Source organism: Schistocerca gregaria, chromosome 2 (genome assembly GCF_023897955.1).
Source record: "Schistocerca gregaria isolate iqSchGreg1 chromosome 2, iqSchGreg1.2, whole genome shotgun sequence".
Taxonomy (NCBI): Eukaryota; Metazoa; Arthropoda; class Insecta; order Orthoptera; family Acrididae; genus Schistocerca; species Schistocerca gregaria.
This window is the reverse complement of record NC_064921.1, coordinates 316,410,828-316,419,765: the sequence shown is the minus strand read 5'-3', so window position 1 is coordinate 316,419,765 and position 8,938 is coordinate 316,410,828. Positions and strand designations below refer to the sequence as shown.

The 8,938-nt window shown below is 37.7% G+C and overlaps 1 protein-coding gene across 1 annotated transcript in view; it reads right to left on the bottom strand.

The window, feature by feature from the left end:
- Window positions 1-1,316: 1,316 nt before the first annotated feature.
- LOC126336939 (rootletin) overlaps window positions 1,317-8,938 on the bottom strand; it is a 409,210-nt gene continuing 401,588 nt past the window's right edge. Inside the window, exon 34 of the mRNA XM_050001116.1 lies at window positions 1,317-3,306. The gene's annotated coding sequence lies outside the window, so the exon portion shown is untranslated. The remainder of the gene's footprint in view (window positions 3,307-8,938) is intronic.

The following is an 8,938-nucleotide window of genomic DNA, read 5'->3' as shown; positions in this document are numbered from 1 at the left end:
TAACTGCTATTTTGATGATATAATGCTTCATGGGGAGAACAGTTAAATAAAGAAAATGAAAAAAATCGTGAGGAATGATTTTGAAGTAGAGGACTGTTTAGAGGCATGAAATGTACAATCAATTTGAGTTACGGGAGAAGATGGAACACTGATTTCAGACAAAACAGCATTGTAAAAGGATTCCAAATGAAAACTTGTCTTGTGAAAAACACCTCTCACCAAGAATGTGAAGCTACAGAATGTGACAAATGAAGACAACTCAGCAAACAGGACACATCAAAATACAGAAATCTTCCACACACAAAAATGAGTACAATGTCAGATTTAGCATATCCAGGAGTGTATTTAAGACATTTCAGCAGCAGTCTGAGTGAGAAGCAATAGTGTACTGTCAAACATACACTTTTTTATTAGTGAGTTACAAAAAAGTGATGCACTTCTGTATTGCAAGATTGGCAAGGAAACTGATACATACTGATGTGCTGATCCAAAACAATGTAAACACTTTAATGGAAATCTGGCAATTTTTGGGAGTGCATTTGGAAAAACAATGAACTGTTGCACTAAGCAAATCTGTAAGAGAAGCGAAGCAGAGAAACAGCTTTCTCAGTGAGATTGTTCATAGTCAAAGTGCAAAGGAGCAAGCTGAAAACTGTGAGGCTTTGGAAGAACAAGCTTGCCGAGTGTCTGACAAAAGCATTTGACAACTTGTGGTTGAAAAGACATCAGAAGTTAATAGGTGTCAGGGACCAGGGGCTGTCAGTGATGTGGACTATAATTTTTGTGAACTTTGAAGCATTGTTGTACTTGTTATGCTGTATTATGAAAAGAGGAAATCTCGCTGTATGTATGTTCAAATAAATGTGTTCTTTCAACTGTGATGTGCAACATGTTTGTGAGCACTTCCTACTAATCAGAATAAGATTGACAAAATGTACCACTCATCCAAGAACTGTGTGCTGTGTAAATAAAAAAATATTTCTACACATTGTATTCCTCCAACCTTGTATTACAGTTAATGTTAATTTTTAAATGCAGAATCAAGTACTGCATTTTTATTAAGTTCCTTGTACCTGTCCACATAGAAAATTAGTTTAAAGTACAACTTTCATGAGAATAACTGGGAAACAAACTACATATAATTTCCAGATAAATTCTTCAGTGTACCGAAAGAAAATACATCAAAATGGCATAAGACTGATACAAATTTCCAATGCGTTTTATTTGTTTACTTGAATGAATAAGTCTGTTGGAAGAAGGTGTGTGTGTGTGTGTGTGTGTGTGTGTGTATGTGGGGGGGGGGGGGGGGTGATTTACCTGTAGTAACAATGAGGCAAGGCAAACTGTTTCTATTCATGGTACTAGGAATTGTGCTGTCAACAGGAAAGCACTAGGAAGCCTTTCTGGCTCTTTGTTATCTTAACTATTTTTCCATCTGAATTTTTTTTGTTTGATGCATGTACCTCTTTTTATAATGTCATGGGAAACAAAATATTTGTGAATGTCAAAATATGGTACTTGGATAATTTTGAATAAATCATGTAGTAGTGTTAGTATAAAAGGAGGAGCCCATGAAATTCGGAGCTGGAAAAGAAACTGATATTACAATAGGCCAACATTTTTCGAAACCAAATATTCAAATGAAAGTTAAAGTTTACTGTCAACACTGAGGTAGCCGAGGATGAAATATTAGCAAAGCTGCAGAATAATGGTAGAAGGGAATACATCTAGACTCTCAAAGAAATTAGGGATTATATTTGCAAATTTAGCTCATAATTATAGGAAATTAACAATGAAAGTTGGGAACAAATCTTCAGAACAATCACCAAAATAGTGAAGGAAATAACTATGGCAAAACATAATAGAATACTGAATGTGATAAAGTCCTATATAATAAAATTACAATGATGGAAAAAATTTCAGTAAGAAAAAAATAATTTCAAAAGCACGATATAAAAACCAGCAAAAATATCATTTCACAAGGTGCTTTAAAGAGTTTATGAAATATATTCTAAAAAATAAAAACCGAAACAGTAAACTAGTCCAATTTCTTAAAAGAAATTGCGAACTTGAAGAAGCAGAGAAACAAAAGCATGGGCTATCCACTGTGTAGTTTAGAGGAAAAAATTCTTTGGAAATAGAAAACACACATATTCACACACGCACAACCCTCACACTGTTTCCGACCGCTTCAGCCCAAATGTGCCTGAAGTCTGCAGTCCGAGAATTGTATATGTAAGAAAATTATCTGTATTTTGTCATGTTTGATTTTCATAAGCACCTTACAAACTTCTCCCCACCTCTCAATACAGGGACTATGGACTATTAGAACATACATTTCACTGAGCATTAATGCCATTGTGTATTCATTTTATCATCACACCCATAGTAATTAATAGAGAGCTGATTATTCTGTGAACAAGTTTTGATGTGACTAATCTCTCAAAACATGACATATCTAGTAAATACAAACTTCTAGTGAAACATGTGAGTTCCCCTTGCCTCTCCGATCTGCACAGGAACTGAAAAATAAGGCTGAAGCCAATAACTATGAAGCACAGGAACAAATACTTCCTAAAAGGTCTCACTTTTCACATAAATGTAAACTAAACAATAAATATATTTTGGAAATAACACTGCAGTTATCTATCAGTAAACCTACAATGACACCATCTAAATACTTACTCTTACTTGTGAGCTTTTCTACAATTATGTCAGTGCACATAATTGCCACAATTCACATTCTGTGTCTGCTAAAAAATTATTGAATTGCAGTAAAAAAGTGTTTTTCGTTTGTGCTAGTTACAATCACCATGAACTTGTTATTCCATTGTATACTGTGCTCCCAAAATACAGTTGCAGTATTTAGCCCGGCAGGTTACTTCTCCCATGCCACTGCTTACTAAAGCTGTCATTTTAAAAAGAGAATACATTACAATTCCACTGGATGGATTTGCTAGCCATAACTCCGTGAATGATACAACAGTTGCAGAAATATTAAAACACTCCTACCAAAATACAATATTACATTTGTCTCCTTTTGTTACATCATTCTTAAGTTCATTATAAAACAGTGAGTTAACTATGAACAATGGGTTTCAACAATGTATAAAAATTATAAATCTGTTCTAAGTCGCTTCTGCAAACTTTTATGAAATGATTCACATTAAATGGCAGTGATTGGACAGAAGTTCAGAATATTCTTGTACATGTCAGTATATTTAAGGAAACAAATTCTTGATGTGTTTGAAGGAGTTGCTCTGCCAATGAATGGTGAGCAAATGCAGGGCATTACGCACCAGAAAGCTGCAAAACATAAATACAATGTAAAAGTTTTAGTATTAACATACAGAGTGATTTTTAATATGTAGAACACATCACCAGTACACAGGAGACACAGGAATAAATGGAAGGTCTACATGCACATGGGTTTTAAGTTTCCTTTCATTATGGGCAACATACTAAATAAATCTGAGGATTCTGGTGAACTTGAGGAAAGACTACATATTCACACATACTGTGACACACAAGTGACACCAGATCTTTTCCTCACTTCCATCAGAAACTGGAAAACAGGGAAGATGATCTTGGAATGCACACAACAGACTCTACTAACTACTTACATATGACTAATTAGTAGCTTTCACCTGCACTTTAAATTATGAAACTCTTTTCAGTGGCAATATTAGCAACACTGCCATATACAATGAGGTGACGAAAGTCATGGGATATCTCCTAATATAGTACGGGCTCTCATTCTACCTGGCTTAGTGCAGCAGCTCAAAGTGGCACAGACTCAACATGTCATTGGAAGTCCCCTGCAGATATATTGAGCTATGCATCCTCTATTGTCGTTCATAATTATGAAAGTGTTGCCGGTGCAGGATTTTGTGCATGAACCGATCTCTCGATTATATCGCATAAATGTTTGATGGGACTCATGTTCCAGAATGTTCTTCAAAACAATCGTGAACAGTTGTGACCCTGTGACATGATGCACTGCCATCCATACAAAACCCATTGTTTTTTGGGAACATGAAGACCATGAATAGCTGAGAATGGTCTCCAAAAGTAGCCAATGGACCAGAGGACCCAGTCGATTCTGTGTAAACTCAGCCCACAACACTGTCGAGCCACTACCAGCTTGTACAGTGCCTTGTCATCAACTTGGGTCCATGGCTTTGGCGGGGGCATATGCCACACTCGAACCCTACTATCAGCTCTTATCAACTGAAATCGGTACTCATCTGGCCAGGCCATGGTTTTCCACTTGTCTACAGTCCAACGATATGGTCAGAAGCCCAGGAGAGGCACTGCAGATGATGGGCTGTCAGCAAAGGCACTCGTGTTGGTCATCTGCTGCTATGACCCATTAATACCAAATTTCATAGCATTGTCCTAATGGTTACGTCGTTTTACATCGCACAATGATTTCTGTGTTTACTTTATGCAGTGTTGCTTGTCTGTTAGTGCTGACAATTCTGTGAAAACACTGCTGCTCTTGGTCATTAAGTGAAAACCTTTGGCCACTGTGTTGTCCGTGGTAAGAGGTAATGCCTGAAATTTGGTATTCTCAGCACACTCTTGAAACTGTGGATCTCAGAATATTGAATTCCCCAATGATTTCAGAAATAGGATGTCCCATGGGTCTAGGCTTCAACTACCATTCTGCGTTCAAAGTTTCAATCCCATCTTGCGGCAATAATCATGTCGGAAATCTTTCCACACAGATCACCAAGCACAAATGACTGCTCCAGCAATGCAATAACCTCTTATACCTTGTGTACACAATATTACTGCCATCCGTATATGTGTGTATCACTGTCCCATGACTTTTGTCACCTCTGTGTAAATGTTGCTGTCAAAAAATTCGGAATAACAGTAAACATTCTGAACACAAAATGAGTGACCATAAATCAGCATCCAACATTGAAACAGAACTGACAAAAAATCTAAAAATACTTAGTTTATCATTATTAGATACCACTCACAGCTATGTAACAGAGCTTAAGCACAGTGATTGTAAAAAGATCCCCATCAACAGGGACATGGAGTGTCACACCTTGGCAATAAATAAAGGTTTCAAATTTGACACATCCGCCTCAACCATTTCATGAGTGAACATTGTGAATGGAACTGCATGAAATGGCCATTTGGAGTCGAGTAGCTCACAAAAACCTATTGTTCACAGCACCACATAAAGCTGCAAGTCTACAATAGACCAAACAACATAGAAAATGGCTAACAGCTGACTTTAAGTGTATGGCATTGTCTGATGAACAAAAGTTATGTAATATAACAAACTGAGACTAATTTATAGTACTACACCATACACCTGTTTAATCCTTATGCTGCTGCAGATGAGCTCTTTGTATGCTGTACTGTGGCTGCTTTTGTTACAGCTGTACTGCTTGCCAAATGCTGGAGGGACAGTGTTCTGGATTATATGACATGCGTATCACCCAATTTTTAAAAAACAATTAGATGTAAAAAATTTGCACACCTTAAAGTCTGATACCTTCACTCGATAAAGAACTGAATTTCTTTTCATTGTCCATCATACATACTGCACTGCATCAAATTAAATGAAACTTCGCATGAAATTTTAAAAAGTTCACAGAGGTAAAAATGCACTGTGTAAACTTTGTGTGTGGTTGAGTTTAGCTCATACACTGCAGTGAATGAAATGCAGATAAGATATCAAAAATTTTATTTAAAATTAAGAGCAGAAGTATATCTCATTTTGTTCCCAAGTTATTGGGTTTTATATATGAAGGACACTCGCATGTGACATGTCCATTCATGTCCCTGTGCATCTCAAATTATGTGGTCATAAAATTGTCATATCCCATAAATGATTCAAGATATTGAAACATAGTTTTCTGCGAATGACAGAACACAATGAGGCACATATGTTGTATGATACATGTATGGGTGGTACAAGGTGCTTTCGGATGTCCATAGTACTGTAGAAAAATCTAAATGGTGCACTTATATAATTCCAAAAAACCTGGGCAATGGTGTAGCAGGATACATATTCAAGCCCATAGCAGCGAAAGGGATTAGAAAATATATCAATTCAATATTGGGCTGTTTATGCTATTTTATGTGACTACATTTCCATTTATTTGTTATTATTTAATATTGTAAGATATAATTATGAGTTGTATGCTGACTAATGTTAAATACTGTGTGTCTTGTGAATATCTCAAAATTTTAATAACCTATAATAATGTATTTATGTTACTGGGAAGAAATGACAAAGTAATACTATATCTGTTCACTAACGTATACCATAATGTTCTAAGAACCAACTAAATTAAAATATATTACTTCCGAGTGAGATCTCTTGTAAATGTTAGCAATTCAAGTAATTATGCAAGAAGGAAGAAATCTTAAGTTTTTTTAATAACTAACTGTTTGCAAATCATATTTCACAAGATTTTACATAGAAAAACTAAATTTGTTAAAATTCAATGGATATCAAACATTGTTCTTATTTTTGTAAGGCATTATGTTGCACTTAAAAATGGGTGAATATGTAATTTGTCATTGTACGTTAACTGAAGTAACTGTCTCAATAATGAATTTATCATTTTGGATTATTACCCCCCCCCCCCCCCCCCTCCCCCCACACACGAAGAGCAAGAGAGAGGGGGGGGGGGGAGGAAGTTACAGCAGTTTTAGTGCAGACCATGTAAATTTACTGGAGGTGTATAAGTTTTTATTTAAAGGTGATCAGCCAAAAATTGCAACTAGAATACCATTTTGCTCCAAGAGGAATGATTTAGGACTTCTTTTGTTGCAGCAAGCACAAACAGCTGATGACAGGAGCCATGTGCAAAAAGGGCTCCCTGTGCATGTTTCTGATTTGATAAACACTCAGAAACAGACACTTTGACTGGCCAGCAAGCCCATCCAATCCTTACCCAACTGAAAATGTCTGGGAGTATTTGGAGCAGTGGATGGAATATAGAAATCAACATTACCACAATTTGGTAGCTTTTCAAGATCTAATAATCAATGAATGAATGGCTTCAGTGGCAAATGGAGTACCTGAAGAAAATCTTGGACTCTTGTCCTTCACAAATTGAGACCATTTTCAAGGCTTGAGGTGCATGTTGTTGTTGTTGTTGGGGTGTATGTGTGCTCAATGACCACATTATTAGCGCCCTTACAAATATTGAAAAAATGAATAAGTGTAAAAGCACTAAAAACGTGGACACACTCACTCATTCACTCCTACCTCACTCACCTTGACCCACACAATCACTTCCTATCATATGCCACAAAATGAAGGAGATACAGTGAAAGGTGCTACACATCACATGAAAACAGAAGTAACAAAGTTTCAGAAACAGGTTGGATAGATCACAAAACCTCAAAACTCTAATGACATTTGTTTCAATGTCACTTAAAACAGAGGGCAGAACTGCCAGAAAATCTGCCATTGCCCTCTGGTCTGAAAATAAAACACAGCCTAGTACATGCGGCATACAGTGACCTGTACGTGACAAGCACCACACATTGCAGGATCCTCTTGCTGAAGCAAGAAGCCATGCATCAGAGGACTGTAGTCTATGCGAAGGTGCGTAAGGACAACTGCATCCCATCTTCGTGGCTGAAAGGAAGTACGCCAAGGCTGTGTAGTGAGCTTTAACACATGCAGCTTACTATCTGTCACTTACAACCAATGGCCTTCCCACTGATGCAAGACTCTGTACCTCAACAGCAATGTGATAGAATATAGGGGGATGGCACACTGAAATAATTGAGAATCACAGTACAGCTCCTTAGCTGGTGCATCTCCCCTTTCATTCCCAGCAGTAGCCATGTGTGCCGGTACCAAGTAAAAAGACTTCCATCCCTAGCCATAGTAGTTGGAGGAGGGTGTCTTGGATATTCTGGACTACTTTATTTCCTGCCTACAAGTGTTGTACAGAGTGAAGGGCATTCAGAGAATTGGAACAGTCAAAGAATTTAGCACTTGAAGCACACCTCATCTGCTCCAATACTTGCAAGATCACATATAATTCTGTGCTGAAGACAGTAAAGTCTCGAGGAAGTCGGACCCTGAGGACAAGTTCAGGGAAAACAACAGGACAACCAATGGAGTCCTTCTGTTTTGACTGATCCTTGAAGGCAGCTGTAGAGTTGTGATGCTCCATTAAAATGTCGTAAAATAATGTATTAAAAATATATGCACGAGTGCAATATCTCCTGTACACCACCAAACCTAAAATCACTCTGGTCCTCTGCAGTATCCACAGAGGCATGCGGTTAAAACCGTCGTTCACTCCAGAGTATTTCCTACATAGTTCATTAAGGTGACACTCCGGTGACTAATGGGACATGTATGGTTTTGATAGAGGTATCAAAATTCTCTCTCTCTCTCTCTCTCTCTCTCTCTCTCTCTCTCTCTCTAAGGACTGAGAAAGTGACCTGTCTGCCCTATCAAATTCAAACATTCAAAAAGGATTTCCTTTGAAGCCACTGGAAAATGCCGAAGCATGCAGTACTGGATTTAGTTGTGACCAGGTGCAGTACAAGGAGTCTCAGATAGTGCCAATTACAGCTCTCATAAGGAGGAAGATCAGTTGTAAGACTCAGATTTGTGTTATCTGAAGTCCAACTTGCCCCCCTCTGCAGTCACACTATAGTGGCAAAATTCCAGATTCTGGCTGTCATTGGAAGCAGCCACTGCAAAATGCTCTACCATAATCTGAGTGATGTCTCCAGGAATTGTTTGGAGGCACTCCTGTTCCAGCACTACTGCTATTGGTAAACGAATGTGTTTACCAGAAAAATCTTCCTGATGGTTTCCCATTCTTTTGTCGAACATGATGGCTGATGGACTCCACGAACACATGCCATGACCTTTTCTTGCTCTCCTTAATTATGTATCGAGCCTTGGATCACCTGAAGGCTTAGGGTTGGA